This window comes from Mixophyes fleayi, chromosome 10, assembly GCF_038048845.1.
Source record: "Mixophyes fleayi isolate aMixFle1 chromosome 10, aMixFle1.hap1, whole genome shotgun sequence".
In the NCBI taxonomy this organism is placed as follows: domain Eukaryota; kingdom Metazoa; phylum Chordata; class Amphibia; order Anura; family Limnodynastidae; genus Mixophyes; species Mixophyes fleayi.
The window spans coordinates 97,018,146-97,045,966 of NC_134411.1; the positions used below are offsets into that span (position 1 = coordinate 97,018,146).

Genomic DNA, 27,821 nt, shown 5'->3' on the forward strand with positions numbered 1-27,821 from the left:
CTAGTAAATGAAGGGTCCAAGTCTCACTATTTCATTTTTATATTCAGTATAATAATATTTAATTTAATTTTGCTTACCACTTCCCTTTTCCTGCCTGCTAAATGTAATACCTGTTTTTATTCTCTATATAATAACATGTGCATTGAATGTTAAAGTACCAGTACCACTCCTCACTTTCTGTTTATTAAGAGCCTGATTCATTAAGGAACGTTAATGCCGAAACGTGCTGTATTTTGCGTAAAATTGCACTGCGCATGCACAGAAACAGACTACACGCTAGTGGATGCAAAAACATCCAATTCATCCTCACTCACATCAGTCCCTGCACCATTGGAGCTTATAGTCTTAATTCCCTAACATACACACACACACACAGACAGAGAGAGACAATGGTCAAATTTATAGCAGCCAATTAACCTACTAGTATGTTTTTAGAATGTGGGAGAAAACCAAAGCACCTGGAGGAAAGCCAAGCAAACACGGGGAGAACATACAAACTCCACACAGTTAAGGCCATGGTCGGAAATCGAACTCGTGATGATGACTGTGTATACAGCTAGAACATGTGTATACAGCTAGAACATGTGTTTGCAATCAGGAGCAACTGTAACAATGTATTTTATGTACAGCAGACATTAATAACATCCTGATAAATGTATTTAATGGAAAAAAAATATGTTTTTTTTTCATTAATGACTATGGGCCTAATTCATTAGGCAAGAAATTTCTTACTTAAGTCTCCTGGACAAAACCATGTTACAATGCAAGGGGTGCAAATTAATTTTCTACTTTGCCCATAAGTTAAATACTTTCTTTTTTTTCCCTGTAGCACACAAATACCTGATAGCTTATTTGTGAATTGAAATTTAAAGTTGATATGTGTGTGCTACATGAAAAAAAACAGTATTTAATTTATGTGCAAAATAGAAAACTGATTTGCACCCCTTGCATTTTAACATGGTTTTGTCCAGGACACTTAAGTAAGACATTTATTGCCTAAGTTCCTTAATGAATCAGGCCCTATATTATTACCGGTGACAATAATTGAATATATTTTTTTCAGTTCATTCTCCTGGGAATTTATATTCCACATATGTATTGTTCGTATTCTGCTGTGCATTGTGTCTGTTATAGCAGAGCGGACCTAGACCCGTATTGAACAAGAGACGTTATTCCAGATCCGCATGTAGTTGAATAGGGATGTCCGTGTGCCCAAATTGTGTTCGTTTACAAAAAAAAAATCAATATTAGTTCTTATTTTGTATCTATGGGAAAGCACACGCATAATCAGCATCAAAGGGACTTAGCAAACTCTATTCTATGTGTAGTTTAATTTCATGAAAACTATTTTTTTTTTTCATCTCCGAAGAGATAATCTATCAATTTATAATCTGGAAGTTCCGACATCATCCTACTCTGTAAAAGGCATCTTTAGTGTACTGCCAGATCTGACAAATATCCGCTGTCACCCTCGATCTCTACTTTTCAAATCAGTAGAAAGAGTGTTTGATTTTCACCGCAATAGCCTGTGTCACGAGAATAATATTAACTTAAGCAACAAGGCATATGAGGATGTGCTAAAACTGTGGGTGTATTTGTATTCCTTCTGCAAACACCGAGGTGACATATCCACAATGCAGCACGAGAAGAAATATATTATTGCTGTAATAAACATAGATTTAAAACTATCGAGTCTCTGTAGCCATAACTTAAGTAAAATTCTTTGCAAGTCCTAATTCAATAAGGAGCAGTGAAAGGAACGGGGAACTCAGTAATAATACTATCACCTCCAAGATATAATTCAATATGTGATATTTACATAAATGTTCGCTGGGTCCTTGGACAAAATGAACATGTATTTTCATCAATACAGCCTCTTTAGGAAACATTCTGATGACTTTCAGTAAAAGTCTGAACTTTTGAAAGTTAACGTCAGATTTTTAAAAGCCAAAATCCAATGATTTTTGTGTGTTAAAGGGTTCGCCACCAACAGGTACCTGCCTAAAGGTGGGGATGTCCGAAAGTCATGTGGACAAACCCTTTCATTACAAAAGATTAAATTATTTTTTATTACACTGCATATGTTGCTACTAACATCATGTACTGTTGTTATGTTGGTAATATCTTTTTATAACCTGTAGGGGGCAGTGTGTCTGTAGCTGCTTGCGGTTTGCTTTAGCCAGCGACTAAAATGTCTCCACAGACAATGACATGCAAAGTAGATAGCATTAGTATTTACATTTTAAATCACCACAAACGAACCTATATGATTGTATACTTTCATTGTCACTCATTATGCAGCTTCCGGTTGCATTTTGTAGGTTCACTTGGGGCAATGCAATAAAAAATATTCAAAACATACAAAACCGACAAGTATTAAAGACAGTATCGCTGTCCCCTTACTCTCATGATTTGTACGGTTTTTGTTTTACGTAAAACCGTTCCACAAAGTTGGTGTGGAACATGAAATGGTTTAATAGAGGCACTTTCTTGCATAAATCTTAATTTTGTATAATTCATAAAAGAGCCTGATAAAAGTCAGCTCAAAAGCCCATTTGGAGCACCAACATTGTTCCAGATGTCTTTCCTCCTAGGTGTCTGCTACAAATTCCCACTACCGCCTGCCCCTGTGTGCCCTTCCATACTTTACTTTCAGACGTTGGTTTAGAGACCAAATAATCGATTTGAACAATAAAAATGCAAGCTCATCAGATTTTATTGGGCAGAAGTCGAAAGCTGCTCCACCGAAGACCCTCATTGGCTGATCATCAACCAACCAGGAAAGAGGAAACAAGATGGGTGTTCTGTATGTTGTTCAGCCGCCACAGAATGAAAGTTTATGTCCAATTTCATCCTCTGTATGTATGATAAATCTAGGTGCAAAGTCAATTGTCGGGGATCAACCCAACTAAAGACCGATTTATATTCCTCTACCTAGAATTCACATTATTTGGAATAAAGCCTTCGTATTATAGTATTGTCAGACAATATTAGTTCTTAAAAAAACTTACTAGGGGCATGTGGATATCTTACTTACGGATACAGGACCAGTAAACTTCCAATGACTAACTTTATTCAACCTGCCCCACTAGTCCAAGTTTTCCCCACTCCCACTTCAGTGACAAGCCCTCATTGGTCTCATCAACAACTTCAGCCAAATGCACATTTACCTGCCCAGGTTGGAGTCTGGTCAGGGATTACTACGTATAAGTCACCTTCCAGGCTTCATTAGGGGAGTCTGTCTTTTAGTTTGCTTAAAATGATTTTGGTGGTGTAACCGAATTTGTCCTAATGTTTCATTCATTAAAATTGCAGGTATATTTCTGGTCCTAAACTGTATTTAAAGTAAAAGATATTTAGGGATAGGTTTACTAAACCTTTTAAAAAGGAAAAGTGGAGTGGTTGCCCATAGCAACCATTCCGATTCTAGCTATCATTTATCTGGTACATTGTAGAACATGATAGCTAGCATCTGATTGGTTGCTATAGGCAACATCTCCACTTTTTAGGAGGTTTAATAAATCTACCCCTTAGTCTTAATAGAGACCGTAAGCAAGCCTCTACAGACTTCCGGAAACATTTTATTGTAAAATATGGTCTATTATATAGCTAATAATACCAAAAAAAGCAACATAAAAGTTAGTTTTAGTTTCCCTTTAAAAGAAATGTATTGAAACAATTTTACCTTCGTTGATTTACACCAATAAACATTTGCTTTGCTTCTTGGACAATAAATCATTTTGTAGGACACCGGAGACCCAGAGTTGCCCAAAATCCTTAACAAACATCAGACACATTTGGAAATATTATGTTGTACAGTCTTGATCCCAAACCTGGATAACTGGTAGCAGTCAGCTTTGCTGAATCACTCACAAATATAAAAACAGACAAGAAATATATCATTATCCTGGAAAGGAAAAAGGCAATAATTTCTAGTTTAATTAAGAACATTTGACTTTTTTAATCAATTTTCAGGAGCTGGTGTCTTGCTTGAAATTAACTGATTCAATTTGGAATATGGAAGTGAAGAAGAAAAACATTCAGAGAGTATGAAAACAAACTCGACGGTTATTACAAACTTCCACGGCTCCCAGTGGTCTGTAGCGTGGAAACTATACATTGGGGGGCTAATGACTAATCACTGATCATATAAGTATCAATTTTTTTTTTAATAGGTTAAATAATTCCAGTGTCATTTGAGATAGAGAGAAAATCTCTAATATGAAAGCTAAAAGATTCTAACATTCAATAATATAACACTTTTTTGACACAATGCGGGTTGAATATTATTAAAGGAGAACACCCACCCCCCAATTAAACCATCCCAATCCAACGTCAAAGGATCCTGCACCTTGGACTTTTATTGTAACCTTTTTATTTTTTTCGAAGGAACGGAGGCAGATGGAACATTCAAAAGGGTATTTGAAAGTATATTTTGGGTGAAGACTGGATCTGATTAGACAAGTGCTACATTCACTGTACCCTCTACATTGTACCGGGCACAACAATTCCAGTGGGGGTCATGATATGGGAATAGCCCCCCTCTCTTCCCTGACCTCAATACATGAGATGGAGCTTCCTTATCTTGCCTGAAGCTCTTTCTGTTTAGACTTCTCACCAAATACGCTGATAGTGGGTTTTTTGTTAAAAAAATTGGGGGCGACAGCGGTCGGAGCTTGCATTTTGACACACACACACATATTATAATATTTTAATGGTCATTAGATAATTGTCTCTAACACTGGTAAGCTGTCTTTTTGGATAAGATTCCCAGGTTGGCGTTGATGTTTGCAGACCAGTGATGGATGCCGATACTGACAGCAGACAATGAGTATATGGGAATATTCTATATCACACCATGAAGTGTGGCAAGCAGCCAGTAACCACTGTGAGTCCTGTGGGCACTGCCATATGTCGCAGGCCCCCAGACATTAAAAAAGACAGAGCCCAGTATTCCTGTAGGAATACCTCATTCTTTCTTAAATGGGCAAGGCAAGCTGCCATGGTTTCCCATATATTTCCTTTGAACTGAGAGAGATACAGTTTGCTGTGCAGGATTATGAACATTATATCTCACTTACCTCTATTTAGTACAGAATATTTGTATCTATTTTGCGCTGGTATTTAATTGCTTCCCCCTCCACCCCAGTCACAGCCCCTCTAATATTGCAGAGATTACTCTGTACAGTTCAATAGATGCAATATCAGCAATGGAAATTGTGAATCACATTGGATACACCCTGTACTGGAACGCACTGTTAAATGAGTGAATTGTCAGTGTTTCTGTCACCGTGTAGCATTCTGGGCTCAATCAAAACACCTCTACAGAGACCTCTATATATAATCCCTTGATATTATTATCATTAGAAAATTTAAAGAGAGGTTCAATAATTTAGATGCATATTTTGGTGATCAGTGGTTTTTCGCTGACTATAAAGGTCTCCAGTGGTTGTCAGTCAAATACTTTCTTTTAAAGAGTTTCTACAGCCATCATCCTACTGAGGCCTCTTCATAATGATATTCATGATACTCACCAATTTATTGAGTCTAGACCTGATCAAGCTGTTTGTAGGCTTTGAACTTTACACGGCTTCTAGAGAACCAGCATGGAAACGGTTTGACGGGTTGGCAGATAAGGACATTATATTCAGGGCATTTTTAATAAAGGGGCAAAAAGGGCATTTGCCTTGGGCCCAGCAGGGCGGAGGCCCATCATTACTACCTTGGGAGAGATTCTATCTCAGGATCACTGTCTTATAAAGACAGGAAACCCCTCGTTTACAACATGTAACTATCCTCTTTCCAGAGAGCTGGTTGACCACTGTGACCCTAAGATTTCCTGGGTCAATAAAAAAAAATGTGGGAAAAGAAACCTGTCCGACACTTTGGGCCATCTGTAACCAAACAGTGACTCTCGCAAAAGCCATTTGCTCAGTTGTGATGTCACACATCTGTTCTTGGCAGTGCTGCATAGAGATTTACGTTGTTGCACATGCGTTTGAAATGCAAGGTGCATCGTTTGCAAAGAGCATAGTATTGATCTTGATCACAGAAGAGTCGGGGAAGATAGGGGAGCTCAATAACGATAACGACAGAGATACAACTGGGCAACAGACTATGGGTTCAAGTCAGAACATCTAGATTTCATTATGGAGGTGGGATATTTATAATGAGCTACAAGGGGTTGGAAGATGACCTGTTCTTTGCGTTTGCAACAAGAAAAAACATTTTGAATTCCACATTGGCCGTGATATAAACCACTCTTTTCCATGAACATCCATTTGATTATTCTTGAAATGAGATGAAGCAAATACACAGTTTGGGACGAATCAATTTATTTGAAAACATAAGAAATATAAGAGTTGAAATAAGGGCAGCTATGATCATCATCATCATTTATTTATATAGCGCCACTAATTCTGCAGCGCTGTACAGAGAACTCACATCAGTCCCTGCCCTATTGGAGCTTACAGTCTAAATTCCCTAACACACACACACACACACACACACACACACACACAGAGAGACAAGGGTCAATTAGATAGCAGCCAATTAACTTACCAGTATGTTTTTGGATTCTGGGAGGAAACTGGAGCACCCGGAGGAAACCCAAGCAAACACGGGGAGAACATACAAACTTCGCACAGATAAGGCCATGGTCAGGAATTAAACTCATAACCCCAGTGCTGTGAGGCAGAAGTGCTGACCACTAGACCGCCGTGCTGCCCATGCCTTGCCAAGACAGATAATAATAACAGATAATAATGAATATGAGAGAGAGAGAAGACGGATTAGTCTGACAATGTAAGAGCAAAGATGATCCCTAACTGTGTAAAGATGGAAAAGTAACTGCAAGAGCTTCTTTGCCTTCAACTCAGTCCATTAGACAAATCTTTTTTTGATGGTTTTAGGAGGCTAATGTGGCTTTATAAGGCACTAATAAGTAAATTTTGAGATAATGGGGTGTTTCAAAGCAAAAAAAGAGAGCTAAGTATCTGATTCAAATTGCTCAGATAAAACAATGATCTTGATAGATATATACACCTCTATCAAAACCAAAATAATCCCCTATGATCATTGTAGACCCACTGAAATGATTACAAGGTATTATCCCTTAAAGCCTAAAGGCCTAGCTCACCTTAAAACAATTACCTTCTCAGTTAGATTTTGCAGATAACTTCTAACAATCAGAGTTTAGTACATATTTTAAAAATAGTTTAGAATTAACTTAAATCAGGACTCCTCAACTCCAATACTCAAGTACCTCCAACAGTTCATGTTTTCAGGATTTCGTTAATCGTGCACAGGTGAGTTCATCTATGTTACTGGGTCAGTGATTATCTCACCTGTTTTCACAGACAGAAATCCTGAAATCATGACCTGCCAGTGGTACTTGAAGATTGGTCTTGAGATTGGACTTTTTCAGGCAGGGAACCAACCCCCCCCCCCCCCCCCTTCCTCTTACAAAACATTCGCAGAAACTATACTGTGATCACCTGCATACCTGCTGATACTTTATAGCTATACACCAGTTAATGAACTTGAGTTTCAATGTCACAACTCTGATAAGCACATTTTCACTTTATCACATGTGCTTGTGCTACGTCATTAGTGAAAACAAAGTAACCAGAGAAATAATCAATGCTCTATGTCCTGAACATTACTTTATAATGGAACATAAGAACTAACATGCACCCTTTATCGACAATCGTGCAAATAATTTATTATTAAGATTGTTTATTTAGTAACAGTTATTTATATATAGCCTACACACTATAAAGCACTTTACAGAGAATATTTAATTCAATTCAACTCCTAAGAGTTATACGACATGAACACATGAATGTACATTTATATCCCAAGATAAAACTTTTGTGGTCTTTTGAACTTTTATCCTACAGAAACTTTTGTCTTTGGCCATTTGGGCTTTTAGAAGAAGTTGTGAACTATTTTCACGTCTGTCTTAATTCCCTACGTGAATAAAATAACGTTAATGTCAACATTAACGTTTTCACGTTGAGCTACAGTACAAACTGTTGGAGAAACGTCTAAAATGAAATGATTTAGGGGCATTTTGTGTTGGTGTCACTGGGATTAAATCCAACATACATCTCCTCTATTATCCCATATAAAAGTGCCTTTATAACAACCCTGTCTGTTCCCTTTGACCTGCTTTCTTGTTCCTGTTGCTTTGTCAGCCATGTCACTTAAGAATTACTTGACGTACAATGGCCAACTGAAAAGGAGACGGAATATAATCAGTTGATTCTAGAAGAATCGCAACAGAGCAAACACCCCACAGTTTTGAGAATCATTCCCATAGAGATAGCGATATTATTGATGTGATCGGTATGCTAATTTCTCAAGGAATAAAACATTGCGTTTTTTCAATGTGTTCAATGGGAATTTCGTACACATCAAAATGGAGAATACAGAATCAATCCTCCAACTTTTTACTTTTTTTGTTTTAAATGTTCTATAAGAATAATGCAATTTACATTACAGCAGCTTTTATCACTCTGAGTGCGAAAAGTTTTTTAGACTTTTATCTGCACCCAAATGGTACCACCTACCCCCCCACTCTCCAAATAAAAAACTTCCATGAGATCCTATCTGTAAAAACATCATTTACAAAAAATATCAGTTAACAAACATTTGTAAATGTTAAACCTTAAAAATCATATATTGGGACGGATATGGTAAATGTCTGTTTTAGTGCAAAAAGTGGATTTATCTTTCATTTTCTAACTTATCATGAGATGTACAATAAAATAAAGTTTTTTCTTGGCATTATTGACAATAGACATGTTTCCTTTTGAACCTGCTTGTATCCTGATTTTATTCATTGATGTAGTAAACAGATTTAAAATGTATCCCAAGCATCTATGGGGAACTCATTTCAGTCAAGATGAAACTAGTCTTACCTGAATCAATGTTTTAAGTGTCCCTGTGGTTTGGCATTTTGAATAATCAATCTATCTCCATCTCTTCTTAATCATGCACATCACAGACTCCCCCCTTTTGTTTATCACCCCTTAGATTCGATTTTTTTTTGGGACTTCTTTTTATTTCGTGTTAACAACACCATAATGTCACATGTAAACCAATTTCCTTCCTGTTACAAAAATCTCATTGGTGTATCTGATACTTTCTTTAATATTACTAAATCTTTTTTTTCCCATAATTACTCCACAATCATTATATAATCCCATAACAAAGGCTCTATTGAGGACCCAGCTTTTGCAAACTATGGGACACACAATCCATAATTGCATTTTTTTTCCCTTACACCCGCCCCTCTCTCTCTCTCCTTGCTTTCTACAGCAATACAATATTACACCAGTCACATCAAAACCTTGCTGTGCAATCGATGATTTTCTAAAAATATTGCCCTTAGTCCGGAGCCCCTGCTCAAGTACAAAACAAAAAAAAAACCAATAAAATAAAAAAATAAACTTATTGGTTTGTTAATAAAACTCATTGTAATGATTATTCCAAAACCTTTAAGGCACGTAACCATCATGATGTGTTTTTTTTCCCCCTGTAAGTTTAATTACTATATGCTAATTTTCATGCCTACTAAGTGATTAATTAAAATCATATTTTCATAATGGTTTGGCAGTGGGTATTGTTTTCTGGGTTCTCTTAAATAGTGCATCTAAACAAAGTCAGATTTAATGGAGAGGAATGCAAGGATGGCATGGCAGCGGATTAACCCCTTCGGCGCCGGCTGCTGAAACCCCTTTGCCACCAGAGGGGGGTGAAGGCATTGCTGAGAAACGCGTTGCAGCCGCGCCACACAGACTGGCAGCGCAGGGGTTACGCGCGTGTGTGTGTGCGATTGGCACCATAACGCTCTTATTTACATTAAATCCGCCACAAGGTTACAGTGCAGATCAGCGTCATTTGATCGCTGATTACTTGTCTTGGATGCAGGGATCTGGGACTGCTCCTGGTCCCCCCCCCCCTCCTTCTCCTTAACCCACAAAGGGGGGGAAAAAAAGATACACAGGAGTTTCTCAAATAGTTTCCAGGAACAGGTAAGGGGGTACCTATGCTGTGTGTGTGTATCTCTCCTTCTTTATTTTGCAACGCCTTGGCACCCCCACGTCTCCAAAAAAAAAAAAGGCACTAGCAGGAAGACATCCTCTGTCACCCTGGCAGGCTAGCAATCAAGGATTTGTTTTCTAATAGAGATACAGATGTGTTTAATAAGTCAGCGTCAAGGTCAATGATAGGCTGGCTGTGCGTTCTAGGTGCAAAGGCTTTGGGATAAAAAATGGATGCATCTCTTGTGTAGGTTATTGTATCAAAGGTTCAGCTTTTTTGGCTCATCAAAGCTTAAATGCCGCAAGAGCTATCTAGTTGCTGTGAATTATGCCAAGACGACAATGGAGAGGCTTTTTTAATGGTACAATGCATTTCACCTACCAGATAGGGGGAGTCCGAGGGATGTGAATGTCTTATGATCTATATCAATGAACCGGGCTGGTTCTGCCAGAAGGACACGCTAACATTAGCACTCTATACCCTGGAGCTGCTGGGCGCACTTAGGACAAGTGGTACCCCCTGCCACCTACCCCAGAGGCGGCACTTTCCCCTTCTTTTTTTTTTTTCCCCTGCTCCCCCCCCCCCCCCTCTCTCTCTCCTCTCCTTCCTCCTCCCCAAAACCGAAACATAACATGATCAAGTCAATCATATGGACATGCTTCATTATTCATTGAGCACAAGCATTTTCCAGCGCTCACTTTCTACCAGGATTCCTGCTCCATCGCTGCAAGGTAAGAGATGGATCAGAGAGGGGGGATGTGGGGAGCCTGCTCTGGTTTGGTGTCCAGTCTTGTGCCCCCTCCCCATGGAAGTAGCGATTGTGTTTGGGGAGTGGGATTTGCATGGATCTGTGCCTTCTCTCTTGTTGTGATGTGTACGGGGCCTGGCTTCCCAGTGTGATTTCACAGAAAATAGTAGAATTTAATATCCCTGGCAGTGACGTTTACAGAAGGGCTGTCAGATAATGAGACAAGTCGGAGCCATTGCATGGCGCTTAGAATTTAGCCTGGAGAAAGCAGGCGGCTGGTCTAGGTTTGGGAGCCTCGGTGCCCCCTCTCGCTTCTTCCCAGGACCGTTACTTTTGCAGCACCCCCCCCCCCCCCCCCGGTCCTCTTCTCCAGCTTCCTGTCTGCAGCTCGTTAACTTGCTGGTAAAAAAAAAGTTGCTGGATTTTGGTTTGGAGGGGTTGTTGCACGGGAAAGTTTTGGAGAAGTGGCTGGGTCAGCCCTGCGCCCGTGTGCGCCGAGGTGGGCGCAGCGCCGGGTGGCACAAAGTGCTGCTGGGGGCGCAGAGAGGATCCTCTGCCCAGTTGTGTGTATGTAGCATGTGCCAAACTTGGGGAGCTTTGCAATGCCTCGGAGACCTGCCATTTTGTGCCCTCATCCACACTGCTGGGAGCCGTGGACTGACATTCAGAGAGGCTTTAAATGTCAGACAGGAGCACTCAGGTCCCCTGACGTGGGGGAGACGGGCGCACCTGCTAGATGGCTCATCGTGTGCGGGAGCTGGGAGTGGACTGGGCGGCCCAACAGCTTCCTGCCTAGGGGGGGCAGCTGGATGTGACTACCCCAGACACCAGGCTACTAGCACCCCAGTGTTCTCTCTGTCTATAAGTCACTGGCCGTCCTGTCAATCAGACCTCAGCTGCTGCAGAATCCATCGAACAGAACCTGTCGATCACAGTGATTCGTAAACGGAAGAATACATTATTGCAATCTCTCACAAGAGGTTCTGCAGCAGCTAGAGCCCCATCAAAAGGGCCCAAATGATTAAAATCATACGAGCACCCCCCCCCCCCTGCTTTTTAACTAGCTTGCCAGATAGTACTTTGTTACCTATCTTGTGCACTTTGGGGTCGACATAAGTACTGTAAAAAATTAGGGATAGAAAGAGGTTATTAGACTTTTAGATGGTGAACAATATATTATTATTATCTATTATTATTATTTATTTATTATTACTATTATTCTAAAAATATTTAAGATTACACTAGTGTGTTTGTGGTTTCTGGATGAAGAAAGTACTTGTCAGTGTTGTGTTTACATCTGGTCCGAATGTGTGGGTAAGGAAGGTACTATTTAGGACCATTACATATGGGGTACAGCTATGGGTGTGTATGTATAATATATATATATATATATATATATATATATATATATATATATATATATATATATATATATCATGCATTATAGCTACTGCCAAGTTATATGCATTGGATGGGGAGCATTTTGTGCATTGAAAGAGGGGTGTAGTATAGGCTGTGAGAAGTCAATGCAATGAGACATTAGAAACCTGCATAAAATCAGTTGCTAATGAGCTATTAGCACTTATCACAGAGACCTGGTAGGGAGGAGACTTTGTTTCCAGTGCCCTCACCATTACATTGTTTCTTTTTCAGGCAGGAAATATATATTTAGCACTGTAGATAACGGAATAACAAATATCACATCTAACCTACCTGAACCCTGTGTCACCCTGTGTCTCTAGCAGTAACATGCATGGGAGCCTGAGCAGTTACTATGTATCAGCTGTTCATAGACAGACTAACCTTTCCTCCCATTAATGCTACACCACGTGGAAGTGTAGATGTGTCGGTGACATCTTCCCACACTCCGTGGGTCCCTTATTCTATTACAAATGAAAAGGTTATCGCACATTTTTTTTCATCTATTATTTTTTTAATCCTATTATAGCCTTTAGGGGGGGGAAACGGTCGTGGGTGAAAAAGAGATATATCTGAGATTGAGCTTTATATTGGAAGTATTAAAATGTCAATCTTGCACACAGATGTGTATATAATGCAGTGACATTGTATAAAATATTCAATTTATATTTAATGTAAACGGTCTCTGTTTGGAGAGCAATCTCAGTTTAATTCTCCACATGCAACTGTCCTCCTCAGCCAATGACAGCAGTATATATATATATATATATATATATATATATATATATATATATATATATATATATATATATATATATATATATTATATATATATATACTGCACTGGGGGCACATTTATGTAGAATGGATATATATTGTCACCCCAATACTGGCTGATGGGACGCCATATTTACAATGACAGTAATTGCAAGGTGCTTTTATATATATATATATATATATATATATATATATATATATATAAAAAAAAAAATTTTCACTTTTACATATCTATTCACATTGTGTTTGTATATATGTGTGTGTGTGTATATATATATATATATATATATATATATATATATATATGTATAAATATAATTTTGCAATTACTATATATATATATATATATATATATATATATATATATATATATATATATATATTAAATTGCAAAGTATATTTGCACTTTGCAATTACTGTATCCCTGTCCTGCAACTTTAATCTGTCCAGTTTTCTGTACTTTCCCTTTTCCAGACATTATAGCTGCATTAACGCTTTGCATCCCATTGAGAAGAGCTCAAGTGTCTGGTGCATTGTTGTGGAGTCTTTTCATGAGGGGTTAAAGTTGACAGATATGTCTGGTGACAGGGTGGGCGTGTAAACATGGAGTGGGGTCTTTCAGCCCCAGGAGGAGGGGGAGAGGGAGGAGGCCTGGGTCTGTCTGTCTGTGCAGACTGGGTGCATGTTGTGGACGCTTCAGGTTTTCCCGCTTTTTCTCCCCCCCACCCCCCCCTCCCTATTCTGCAGTGCAATGCTAAAGCCAACAGGGGCAGTGATTGCAGTGTGGGGTCCCTGCTGGACCCCCAGACAGACACTGCAACTTTCCCTGTCAGGATGGTAGATAGGAAGTTTTCAGTGATAAGCACTAGCAGAGGGAGATCACACTGTGCACTGGAAAACACAGCTAGTGGAAACAAACAGCAACTTCTATTACAGATACACCAGGCATAGTCCACTAGTGAGGAAGACCCCCCCCCCATAACATGGAATAATTAGCACACTGAGAAATATTTATAGATAATGGAAGTCAGAAGCTAAAACACTACATGCTAATTGCTATTCAAGGTCGGAAGAAAAAAAAAAGATATTATTTATAGGAGAGAGAGAGCTGTTTTATCAGCCATGTGGCTTATTTCTGCATTAGTAAATGACCACATTGAACTTAATTCTTCTGCATCTTATTTCAAATATTTTTATTAGCCCTACCCATGAAATTTGCAAAGAACAGTGAGCCTTCCCCCCCCCCCCTCCATAAGCCTTTGGAAGTAACCATTTCCCTGCTTATCATATACGTCAGGGTCAGGCTGATCTATAAGGAGATATTGTTTGTTTTTCTAAAAACATTTTCCTGTATTGTACCCACATCACTTCATCTGATGACATAGAAAATATCCATTGTATATTTAGCAGGTCTGCGGAAAAAATCAAAACAATTCTGAACATTTATTTATTTTTTAAATATTTAATAAATACATGTCGTACTGACATCTCGGTTGTTTATTGTGTAGGCAAACCTTGCTGCATTGGAAGTGAGCGTTAAATATGTGTGTATATAGAATGTAGCATATATATATATATCAGTTTTTATCATAAATTACACATCTCCATCTCTCCCTATCTATCTATCTATCTATATATATATATATATATATATATATAGAGAGAGAGAGAGAGAATGTGTGTATGTATATATATATATATATATATATATATATATATATATATATATATGTGTATATATATATATATAATTATAGAATGTGTATATGTGCTTATGACAAATCTTACTGGTATATGGAATCATTTTGTTGGGTCCAATCCTTTTGTGAAAGTGTTTTTTATGTCTGTTTTTAGGAGCTCAGCCACCTCTATGGTTTCTAACCTCAGGGAATTGCCTCAAGCCATTTTTCCATTGAAAACACATTACTATTAATCAAAACATTTTGTCCTGGGACATTGAGGCAAGTGACTTGAAATGTTTTCTCTAGAGTAAGCTTTAATGGGTTTCAGCTTTGTTTTCTTACACTTTAGTTGCTCACTTCAAAACTACATCACTTTGAGATCCTGTTTGACCTTTTCTAACTTACAAATATTTAATTTTGGCGTTTTATTCTTCATAAGCATAGATGCATTGACAGTCCCAACACTTTAAGCTGCTGCATTATTTCAACTTTGATTTTATATTCGTTATTCCATTGTCACCAGTTCCACTTGTGTTTCTCTTGTTACAAAGTAGCATTATCTAGATTAACAAAGATCTAAGTCTTGATCCTGCGACAGAACGCTATAGGAATTCCTGGGTTCTGTCAATAACAATCGAAATGTTGTTGAAATCCAGGTGAATGTATAATTTTTATCCATATTTCACTGTCAATGCAGTGGGTCCTAATTTTCTGACTTTTATAAGCTCTATATGAATTAATTTAATAACTTGAATGGCAGTAACACTCCTGTTTTGATAAATTGTTACCTTTTTAATGCAACAGAGTAAGAATGTGTAAGTTAAACACTGCACCTAGTTTCACCAAATAAACATGTTTGTTTTGTATGTTATTTTTGTTTCTTGGTTGGAAATGGCGATAGTTTAACAGGTGTCAAAACAAGATTACAGTAACCACTAAAGCACTTGGCGATTAATCAAATGTATTTTCCTATGGAAGTTATAGTCCTCACCCTTTCAGTGCCAATAAAGGGTATATCTGTATGCACTGTGTTAGCCTGCATTATTGTTCAATAATCAGTATATTTAGTTACAATCCTCTTCTGATCAGTGTGGCTCTTGTGAGAAATTGCCTGTAAGGGGGGGGGGGGGGAGTAAATGCATTGGCCACTTTTTAAAACTTTACTCTTCCTGGCCTGAACGAACTGACAACAGGAGCCACTCTTCCCCCCCCCTGGCATCCTCATGGGTTAAGATAAAAGAGAGGCATACATAGTGCTATCATCACCACTACCACCGTACCAGGGCACAGCATGGTACTGATCCTCTCCAACACCCAATTTCCCTTCTGAATATTCGCTGGCTGGATTGCCTTCTATTATTAATGTTTTTTTGGAATAAATTGGATATTGTCGTGGATCAGATAAGGATCTTCATGATTTGGCAGTTTTTGGAGCTAGGAAAGTAAGTACGTTAATTGGGGCGAGATTATGACATGCTTGGGGAGCAATGGGCATGGTCTCTGAACTTTCTATCTCATTCTGTACAGGGGCACTTGGCTGTGATACATTGTACTGATTCTGGTGGTCACTATTCAAAACTAGTTTATCTGTAGATTAACTTATTCTAATAAGGGAAATAATTATTTCTCTATTCAATTTCTTTCAGTAGGATTGTATGTTACATCATCGGTACTATTGGATCATTAAAAACAGTAATATATGTATGTATATATATATACATATATATATAAAATCATAAATGAGATCATGGGTAAAAGCAAAGCAAACATCCATATAGTATACTGTACAGAAAATATATCAAGCTGAAGTCTTACACTTATTAAAGCCTATAGTTATTCTCTGTACAGCACTGCAGAATTGGTAGCGCTATATAAATAAATAGTGAGTACTATAGCATAAATGCTATAATCCACGTTAATACTTCATAATTATTAATACTGTGGTCTATATCGTACTCCCAAGTTTATCTCTTCTGTTTTTTTTGTAGTCATCGATCGTATATTTTGTATATTTTGTTATCCGTCCTATATTGTTTTCATACTTTTTCTAATGTATATTTGTAAATTGCAACAATTGTTATTAGTCGAACCAATTTTATTTTTATTTTGTTTTTGGAATGAAAAAAGAGAAATTTTTTTTTATTTATTATTTTGCTTTTCATTTGAATGACTAATTACATTTAGTACACAACAATTGTATTGAGTTGCATTGTTTTAGTTTATCCTGAGGAGCAGGCCTGTGATAAGCCCCAAGTAATACGACTGGAGTGTCAGGTGAACCATGCTCGGTGATCACAGAGTTAATCAGTTGAAAGAACTTCAATTATTTCAACACCAGTGAGCAAGAGATGATCTGTGGATCTCTGGTGAGGTTTCCACCCATGGAGAGCAGTAATGCAGCTTTACCTGGTCCTGTTCTCTGCCTTATCTTTTTCCTGGTGTAGGTGAAGCTTTAATAGAGACACTTCCTCTATTGTGCATCATTTATGATGTGGTATATACAAAATCAATGTTGATTGCTGTAAGCTATAACTTGCTCCATTGCTAAACGTATTCTTTTTTTTCAGAAATTCGTAAGTAAAAATTGAGTGCCATGAAAAGTGAGGATTGATATTGTTTTTTATTTATCTACATTATGTCATTTTTAGACGTGAAAAAAAAACCACACTGCAGGCAGGCAACAAGGGAATGACGCCATTGTACAGTGTTGCATTTATACATGATGTATCCAATAATGTTTAAGTTGTGGGTTACTTATTTCAGGGAACCTAAACTTAGTGTCCAGAGTTGCACAGAGCTGGATAAAGAGTTTTAAGAAATGGTTGCTTTAAAACTGTGCTTTAAGCTGCTTGCAATGTGTTGCAGGAGTTTAAAGAGCTGGATGTGTCACAAATGTCCTGATTGTAATACCATGCCCCCCCCTCCCTCTCTTCATTTTCCATAATGATTTCTGAATGTAGTCACACTGCTACAGCCCAGCACCCACCCTCTTTGTATTGTATGTAGCACTCTCTCTTTTAAGGAAAAGTTAATTATCAAGCTAGTCAATATTATTTCTTACCAACATATTCTTTGAATTTAAGTGTTTGCCCGGGCAACGGCATATTAATCAAAGTGTTTTAGGCTAATTGTCGAGCAGGTGCATTAAACAGGAAATAAATGCATGTATTATAAGTGGATTTGCTATTTTGCACAAAGATAACATCTGCACTTCTGTGTTTTTTTGTTTTGTTTTGTTTTAACTGCTGTCTTAGCAATACTAAACATATGCACAAATAAAAAATAATATTAAGAAGAACCACTTGGGTCCGAAGGATCATATTCATAGGTCTTATGGAAGGACCTTTACACTATGAGGTGTTGTGTATTGTCTAGAGTGTGCGCAACATACGGGATATTGTTATTCCACTCTAGTGCAATACATATCTCACCTATCAAAGGTTTCCATGACAATCCGCTATTGCATACAGTAACATTTGTGATTCTGATGCAGAAATTATAATATTTTAGTGGCAGGGTCTTTATAATAGCTGCGCCCATTGGATTGTAGGCTAGGAAATTAAAGAACCGTACTGTGTTTCCTAAATATGAATCGTGTGGCATTTAAAATATTGCAAAATGTGTACAAACAAAAATGTCAATGATTATATATATATATATATACATATTTACTATCCTTCCAGTGTGTTTGTATAATATATATATATATATATATATATATATATATATATATATATATATATATATATATAATTCATTTGCTTTTGCATTTTTTTAGCATAAGTTGTTTTTTTTGCACATCTTTCTTAATCTGTGATCATTTTATAAACAAAAGATATTTCACATCTAAGAACATCTAAGAAAGATGGACTAGCACATTTTTCCCTGGTGACACATGTTTATTCTACCCCGATTGACAGGTCTAAGTGAAGGGGATACAGTTAGACAACTTCAGGCTGTAGAGAATGTGTGAATTACAGAGAGTTCCCCAGCCTGTACCTTCTATAGGTATTGGCTTTCCTAGGACAGTAGCTGTTTCTGCTGTTGGAAATATTCTAAAGGGAACTCCAGTAACAATTGAGCAGAAGTTATCCCTCTGAAACCTTCATCTTTTAGGCTACAATCATGCCTTCACGCATTGTATGCTTCCGCTTTACAATAGTCCGGAGAAGTTTTGAATGTAACCAGGACTGTTATGTTGTCGATAGTAGATTGGTCAAGCAAAAGACAATCATCCAATCAGCTGTCATTGACAGCCTTAAACTGTATTGACTGTTCAAAGTTATTCAATACAACAAATGGAGGTGCCAGAGGGACCAAGGATCCCATCAAGCTATTAGTTGCGGGGTTTCCTCGAAAAGGGTGCAACTTTTATATAAAGAGGAAAGGTTTATATGAAATTGCTATCTTGGTTTTTGATCATGTAACAGGTGATCCCATTAAATGACCCCCATGTTTCAGTATGAATACAGTGGGAGGAGGCTGTATTTTTAGTACATCAGTGTTCAGTTTTAGGTATACTGTGGGCTGATGCAGGTAATCTAGTGTCTCAGGGTCATGTGTAGACTCTGTTTTGTTCGCTCCAAGTATCGCTAAGCTGGGCTCTCTTCCCTCTTCATTTCAACAAAAATATGCAGCCGCCACCTATGATTACTGTTTAGTTGTGTTAACTTTGTTGCAACAATATTTTTGCACTGTAGAGCTTATACCCAATGGTGTTTTTATTAAATGCATTTTACATGTTTATTTAACGCATGTAGGTAAGAGTGATGCTAGAATCCATTGCTTCTAGTGTGAGCATACTTGCTGAATCTCCCAAAAGTCTAGGAGAGTTCCGGCTCCTAAGATAGTCAGTAAATTAGCTTTTTCTGGATGCCGGTCCAGACAGAGAAGAGGCACACGGAACCTGGCGTGATGACCAGGGCCATCTTAAAAACATTACCTTTCAATCGCCGTTTTCTACGAGTTGAATCTTCTTCTGTTCTTCGTCGCTGTTCTGCGCTCCTCCGTGCTGTGCTCGCAGTGAATGTCGGGCGTGATGATGTCATCACTGTGAGCGCATCACGGAAGAAGGGACCAGTGAGTGAGCCGGATCGCCACTTGACCTGAACAGTCAGGTGACCACAAGTAAGTTGTTGTTTTTTTTATAGGAGTCCTGCCTCGGGCCCCCTTGTCCGATAGGCCCCCGGGCACCTGTCCATCGTGCCCAGTCGGAAAGACGGCCCTGGTGATGACCTGATTCACATTATCATGATGACACAATTGGCATAATTGGGCTGCAAAGGCAGGGTGATATGATGTAAGTCATGTCATGACTGTCCCACCCTTGACTTGACTTCATGGAGGCAGCCTTTGTGTCTCCCAGCGGTACGCTCTGTAAAGTAAACACCTATGCCATGCTCGCTGGCATTTTTGCATGTTTTTTTTTGTTACGGAACAGATCTTGTTTAACTTTTGTTTGTGTTCACCGCATCAATCAGTACTGATTGATCAATACATCAATCAGTAATTTCTGTAGTAATCTTTTTAGCGCTAGTAAAAACTTTGCCTCCCCGATGCCTCTTTACTAACAGTTTTACAGTGTTGAAAAAAACGCCAGGGGGTATGTGACCTGGCGGAGAACCGGTCTTGTCCTGTACATTTAATGAAACGCGTTTCGCCTCTTCCTGTTTCACTTTGACACAAGTGCTGCATGTAATTATGCAGTGCTGATGTACCCTCAATTGGACACTTTTGTATTGTGAGATTTTCATTAGCCTTTTGGGAGTTTACCGTTTATTTTTATTTAGAAAGAAAAAAATGGGACATTCTGCATGGGGAGTTTTACAAAACAACTATCTAAACTGTGGACTGGGTAGATATTAAGTAGAGGGTTGCCTGAATTTCTCTTGATTCAGCTAATTGTGGTGGCTTATGAACAAATCCATGTGCTATTTGTATCCCTACCGATTCGCTCATGTTTATCTGTATGAGACCATGTGGTTTGGTCAAATTGACTAAAATTCTGATGAACTTATACTACTATATATCGTATCTCTCTTTGATATGACTAAAAGTAAAACTTATTTTTGTAGGTCAACCCCTAGAGTAAGAATAACATTTGTGGGGGGAAAATGAAATACTTGGTTACCCTTTAATCTATTGCTCAATGAAACTTTCCCGATACTTTTTAAGTGCACAGAAAACCGTTCAGTTTCTAATCCAGGAAAATAGGTATTCCATTACTGGGACTTCTTGGGAAATCTGGTTCCATAATTATCCCATCATACAGGATCCTCTGTGGTGCAATGTAAATCTTTATTATTGTGGGATGTGCAATCCCTACTGTTTTATATATAGATATTATAAGTCACCAAGGAGTTCCGTGACCATATAGCACAAAGCTATAGACCTATATAGCTATAGAATGTTCTTTGCAGGTAACAGAAATCTGAGGTGGCTTCAAATATCTGTAATAACTTGCAGTAAGGGGTACATTAATCCTTATAATATACAAGTTTTTCTAATGCACACTGATTTGATAACATCAGAACACACTGATTATGAGGACATTCTTTACTGTGGTTTATGCGTATATTATGTATTATACAACTTTTTTATATTTGATGAAATCACCATACAATGAAACTAAGATATGTGGCATAATTAATGTTCTTCCTGCACTCCCTGAGAAACACACAATTCTCTTAGCTGTCAATGGCTATTAGACAACATTACAAGCTGATGGTTGACCTAAAGCTGGGGAAATGATTACAGCCATAGTTTCCTCACCATTGACCCAACAAAGCTTAAATGTTGTATCTAGGTGTGGCGGCCCTTATTGACTTTGTTTGTGTCACAGGTATCAAAACATATCTGAAATCTCTGTTACAGTTTTCTGTTGTTCACTGTAACATCAATATTATGTAAAAATAACAATACGAATGAGGGAATTCTATACACAAATGATGAGAGGCGATTGAACTGCGTTTGCTGTCAACACAAAGTAACAACAAAAAATGTTCTTTAGCAGAAAGTGGATGTGCGATCCCTAATACTGCTATAAACTCACAACTCCCCAGTTATTCCTACAAACTGCCTTGTTAGCTATGCAAGGATGGTAAAACACCCGTAAAACAAGAGGAGAGGCTTTGCAACCTTGTTAATTTGAGATAATCAACTTTTCACAGACTATTAAGAACTGTCGCTTTAAGTTTTTAGTTTAACGCACAGAGACAATAAAGTATGTAGATACTTGTAATTAACAAAGACTTAAAGTAAACAAAAAAAGCTCACATTTTTAATAACACTTTGTTGTTTTTTTTGTGACAGGGTGAAAAAAATAGAACATTTTCACTGAATAAAGCCTTAATTGGATATTTTTATGTTAAATAAAGTCATTTTTAGAGCTCTCCTCATAAGTGTCAGAAATGCGATCCAAATTATGCATTTTTTTTTTATTATTTTTTTTTCTACCAGTCTAAAAATAAAACATTGCTGAAGGGATTTCGAGCCGTTTTCTGTCATAGACGAGATATAAAACATTTGCAATCAGGCTGACAAGTCGTATACTTAGTCTCGGTCTCTTGTGATTTCAAATGACCAAGATGCTTAACCTCTATCTGCAAGGCAAGGATCAAGTTGGAGAAGGCTGATACATTGTAGCGAACACGTCCCCTCAGCTGGTGCAGGGGAATTTGTTTCAATGTGTTTCAGTAGAATCTATTTTATCTTTTCTATCTATCATCTGTCTAATCTGCACTGGTGATATGGATACCATAGAGATATATTTCTATACAATTTATACTCACCAGAAAAAGGCAGGAAGCAGGAGAATGGTCTGAGCTCCCGAGAGTCCGGGAGACCTACCCGGAATTTGGGAGTCTCCCGGATATTTTCCCGGGAGAGCGGACAAGTAGGATATATGCCATTATGTCACTTAACCGTAAATGCCGGTTATATAAATGAGCTAATAAGATTCACAAATCTATAATAAACAGTGTTCATATCTTGATAGAATGTGAGATTGTATTTACTGAGTACAAGTTTTTGCTCTCTGTTATCAGCAATTGGTTCCCTATAGTTTGCTTTATTGAGGCTGCCACACATAGGCTAATCCTGCTTCTTGTCACAAGGATTGGACAACAGGACCAATGTCAAATTTGTAGTGGACAAATCATCATCATCATTTATTTATATAGCACCACTAATTCCACAGCGCTGTACAGAGAACTCATTCACATCAGTCCCTGCCCCATTGGAGCTTACAGTCTAAATTCCCTAGCATACACACACACACACACAGAAAGAGAAACTAGGGTCAATTTTTTGATAGCAGCCAATTAACCTACTAGTATGTTTTTGGATTGTGGGAGGAAACCGGAGCACCCGGAGGAAACCCACGCAAACAGGGAGAACATGCAAACTCCACACAGATAAGGTCGGGAATCGAACTCATGACCCCAGTGCTGTGAGGCAGAAGTGCTAACCACTGAGCCACCGTGCTTAGTGGTTTAGGGGTTAAAGATACAGCTATCCGACTCACTTTTGGCAAGACTGGAGCCGGTTATGGTAATGATCCGATCGATTTACCTTGTTTTCGGACACCCTGGCCATTTTCCTGGCACACACGCATTATTTCCCTATGTTGGCCCTAATATTGCAGTGTGCAGTCATCATTCGGCTTAAAGGGATGTTGTCAAAAGTTTAATTTAGCTTAGACAGCACAAGCTAATTGTTGATTGTTAATTGTGCACCTAAATGCATTGTTGGTAAATAAGCCGTAATGTATTCTTACATTTATATTTAAGCCAGCGTCCAGGAATCCATGTTACAAAAATAACATTACAAGTTAACAAGAGGACTGCAAACATGGTTTGTTTCTCTTCAAATAGGGTCCCACTAGTGATAAAAACATGTTTTTTTGTTACTAAGTTTTCTGCTGGAAAAACAGGCATATATTAAAATCATTCCTCATCTGTCTGTTTGTGTGCTGGAGACACGAGCCAACATATATCAAATGAGTTTGAAAACTTACACATCTAGGCTCTTACACCCCCTCCCTTCCTTGTTAACAATGCAAAATGGGAGAACAGATGACAAGCTATCAGCCAGTGATACAAGGACTGAATGTGTGGCACTCCAGCTTTCAACAGAGCTGCATAGTGCCCATAATTTATAGAGTGAAAAAAACAGCCCCAAAACGAACTTGGTATCCCCCATATCCCAGAAATTACAACATATGACCCTCACTTGCTTAAAAATTAAACAAATGCCACTCAGAACTTCCATTTGCTCCAAATTAGCCCTACTTGCCACTCCTAGGCCCCCACATGCCCCTCTCATACCATTTAGACTCCCTCCCTTTCCTCTCTGTGTCAAGAATAAATCGGGGCAGGTGCATAGAGCTGGGGGCCGCAGGCGGCCCTCAGGCCACCTGTTGCAAAACACTGATGCATGTTTTTAACTATAAGTCAGCAAAGAAGTTTTTGGGGTAGAATTATCAAACCTTGTAAAACGGAAAAGTGGAGGTGGTCCCCATAGCAACCAATCAGATTCTATCTGATGATTATCCACAACATTCTATAATATGACAGCTAGAATCTGATTGGTTGCTATGGGCAACACCTCCACTTTAACTTTTTTAGAAGGTTATCAGACTGTGGGGGGACCTTTTCTGAACCTAAAATGACTGATCGTGACCACTTGAAATTGGCTATATGAAAACGTGGTCAGATTAATAAGCCTTCACTATGCCCTTGACAAACAGACAACTTTATGTGTGAGACCAAACTAAGGAACTCTACAGCCCTGAGAGCTTGTTTTCCAACAGTACAGAGTTCTGGTAGTTCCATAACGTTTTTGGGCACAGAATTTGAGCGTAGTTATTCTCTTAGAAGGCAAGGTCAATGCTTACTGCTATTAAATGGTACTGGGGAATCGTCGTTGCCCTACGTTGACACTTGTCCGCCTGGCGGACATTGGCACATGAAGCCTACTGACTGCATTCGATGGCCCAGCCTCCCATTTAAGTGACTTTATATTATATATAATTTAGCTATAGTGGTCCTTAATGCAGAATATATAATAACTTTGCAGACTGTGCATGACTAAATGGCAAGTAACTATGTTTGCAAAAATTTTGATAATGCAGTCGGCAGGATTTTAAATAAAAAGGTTAGTTATACTGGAAATGAGATAAGATGTCATAATAAGGAACGCCACACAGAAATCCTGCTTTCAGAAGTGTGAGTTGAATGGAGCTTAGCTGGTTGTGTCTCTGTAGACGTTCAGTAACTTGTATAACAGCCGGGAAATTATACTTTGCTCGTGGAAAAGAGGTCACGTGTGTCTTCACTGCAGGACTTCTCCTGTGGGGTCTTGTTTCCTTTCTCTGAGCAGATGGTTTGGGGCACAGACCTGGAGTTCTGTGACCAATCATCAGGTTATCATACGAGCCAGTGTATCAACATTTTGAATTACCCCATACTAGGGCCACTATGGTTGGACAGAGGTCAGTGTCTAAAACAGTTAAAATGATTGATATAGAAATTGTCACTTTATTCTCGGTTATTCATGTAGGTAGTAAACATCACAAATCTGTACATTAATTCATATTGCCCATATTTTTTGTTAGCACTGAATTTATGCAATCAAATGCCAGTGCTACATTGACTTGCGCATAATATACTTTGCAGTATCCTCCAACCCCAGGGTGCCGAACAATTCATTGCTGGTCACATTAAAAAATATTTAATATTACTGTGTCCCTAGCATAGGTTGATTTGGTATAAATGGCATTAATAGTTTCTTCCAAAAAAACGTTTGGAACTCTGAAACAGTTCTCTAGCCTGTTTCACTTTTTAAGATGTGCAAAGTGTAATAAGGAGGAAGTGTCGGACCTAGAGGGCACGTGATCATTGGCTGTAAAGTAGTGTTATCTGTAGAACTTTGGTGAAAGCAGTTGATACATTTACAAATGTCGATAGTTGTACAGCAGTGATGGACAACCTGTGAAGTTTTACTTCAAATAGTGCAAAACAGACAGTGCCTGGGGTTTGGGACCTTGTCTTGTTGAAGTCTATTTTGTAATCAATGACCCTGTTAATGCTTAAGACCCCTTTATCCATAAATGGATCACTTTCAACTATGCATGTACCATTTTTGAGTCAATATCAATGTCTTACAATCGTCATATTGAGTTGCAAGCTGCTCACTCAAACCTCTGTTTGGCGCAGTGACGTTACGCGCTTACAACCACGAATTAATATTAGGCTGCAGTGCCCCTACCTGACATTAATGACTCCCAGTGTATCATTATATATAAAAAGCCACATGTTTTATACCAGTGTATGCACCTATATATAAATGTGTGTGTAAAATGCTTGTATAAATAGTAATATATATATATATATATATATATATATATATATATATATAATATATTTCTCTTGCTCCCTTGAATAACATTCTTCTGCAGCAAATGTTTATACACGACTGTCAAGTAAGCCACCAAATCAATCACATATGGCAGGCAAATGTAATACCAAAAAAGCAGCTCTTTTGCAGTCTAAATATTTATAAGTTCGGTAAAGATCTTGCTAAATATACTAACTAGTGGTTTGTGGCTTAGTGTTTCACAGTTATATATTATATTTATGCTTGCATTCCCTAATATAAGGCGTTTCCCAACACAGAGAAAGTAGTTAGACCTTCTGATATATGCCATAAACACCCCGTTAAACAACATAAAAATGTCGGATTTGCGGCAGTTTGTCGGCTTATATTCACATCTACTGTATTTTAACCATTTAGTTGGTAATGAACATTTAAAGACTTGTTTTCTTCATTCCAAAACGCTATGACAATTAATATAAACGGCTATTTAAATCTTCCATGCAAGCAAAATTCTAATAATATTTAAAAATGTTCTCTCGGGGTAGACCCAGCTATTTTTCATACGAGAGAAGACGAAGGTGTCTGTTTAATAAGAGATGTATTGTGGTGTAGAGCGTTACGTGTTTGCAAAATTACGTTGGGGATTTTGTTACGGATACAGCTGGCAAATGAAGCAATAAGATGCGATGACCACTGCGGCCGCGAAAGTTAATAATTGACTGATTCCGGGCCATTGAGACTTGACCAGTTGGCGCTTATTCTGTTTCGTTTCGGATCATGAGCCCTCTTAACTAGGGCAATCTTATACATGGCGATGAAAATCTTAAGAACCAGCCTATAGTTGCTGTCTGTGTTTCACTTAACTTGGTCCGCTATCAAACCAGTCTGTTGTTTTTGTATCTCCAAATGTCTTGGCGAGTTACTTTATTTCTGTTTTTCAACTTACTAGACATTGCATACATTATAGTAACTGCAATCCCCCCCCCCCCCCCCGCCCACCCTCCCAGTCTGAGTGCTGCTGTTTCACTATTAAATTGCGGACGTGTTTAAGAGTCAGTCCGGTGCCTCAGCTGAACAATTTATGTTAATATAAGTATTGCAAGTCAAATCACTCTCCCACAAACTGATCACAAACACTACAGGAAATAGGATATCAAGAAACTGGTGGATATATTCACGGATAATGACTGGTTTTTTGTGTCCAATTTATTCTTCTTAAATAAATATTCTACACGTTGTATTATATCAAATGTCCAAAAATACGTTTTTTTTGCCCCATCCCCCTGAACTCCATTCTCCTACTGACATGGCCAAGTTGAGGGGGCCTGTGGACTTTGAGTGGGCTGCGATTGTACGGTGAGCTCCCGCTTGAGTATAATGTTAAAGTCTGTAAACTGTGCTGTACTGGGCTATGTATCCCTGATCATTTATACATAACACAAGTGATGACATCAGAACCCCCCATTTATATGGAGATTATCTACAGGTGTTAATACATATATTTGCATGACTAGTGTATTATATATATTACAATGTTTATCATGATTTGCCCACTAGGGGCACTGTTTCATTGCATGCATGGGGCTTATATTATATCTACCTTAATATTGGGCAACTCCCACTTATTTCAATAGCAAAATACTCTCTCTTTCTATATGTATCGTGTGTGTGTGTGTGTATATATATATATATAAAATATTCATGTAAATTAGGTGTTAACATTACAGAATACAACAACTTTTTTTTTCTTTTTCTCATCTATTTTCACA

General features: G+C 38.2%; 1 protein-coding gene and 1 long non-coding RNA gene across 7 annotated transcripts in view; one reads left to right on the forward strand and one right to left on the reverse strand.

Moving 5' to 3' along the window:
• LOC142104523 (uncharacterized) overlaps positions 1–27,821 on the reverse strand; it is a 412,155-nt gene that overhangs the window by 326,894 nt on the left and 57,440 nt on the right. The gene's annotated exons all lie outside the window — the stretch shown is intronic.
• Positions 9,922–27,821, forward strand: part of ZNF536 (zinc finger protein 536) — a 403,907-nt gene continuing 386,007 nt past the window's right edge. For 3 of the 6 annotated variants that reach the window (XM_075189233.1, XM_075189236.1, XM_075189235.1), the window contains exon 1: positions 10,213–10,781. The gene's annotated coding sequence lies outside the window, so the exon portion shown is untranslated. Of the gene's footprint in view, positions 10,041–10,212; positions 10,782–27,821 lie in introns of those variants that run through there. The other 3 variants (XM_075189234.1, XM_075189238.1, XM_075189237.1) reach the window with 3 other exon arrangements.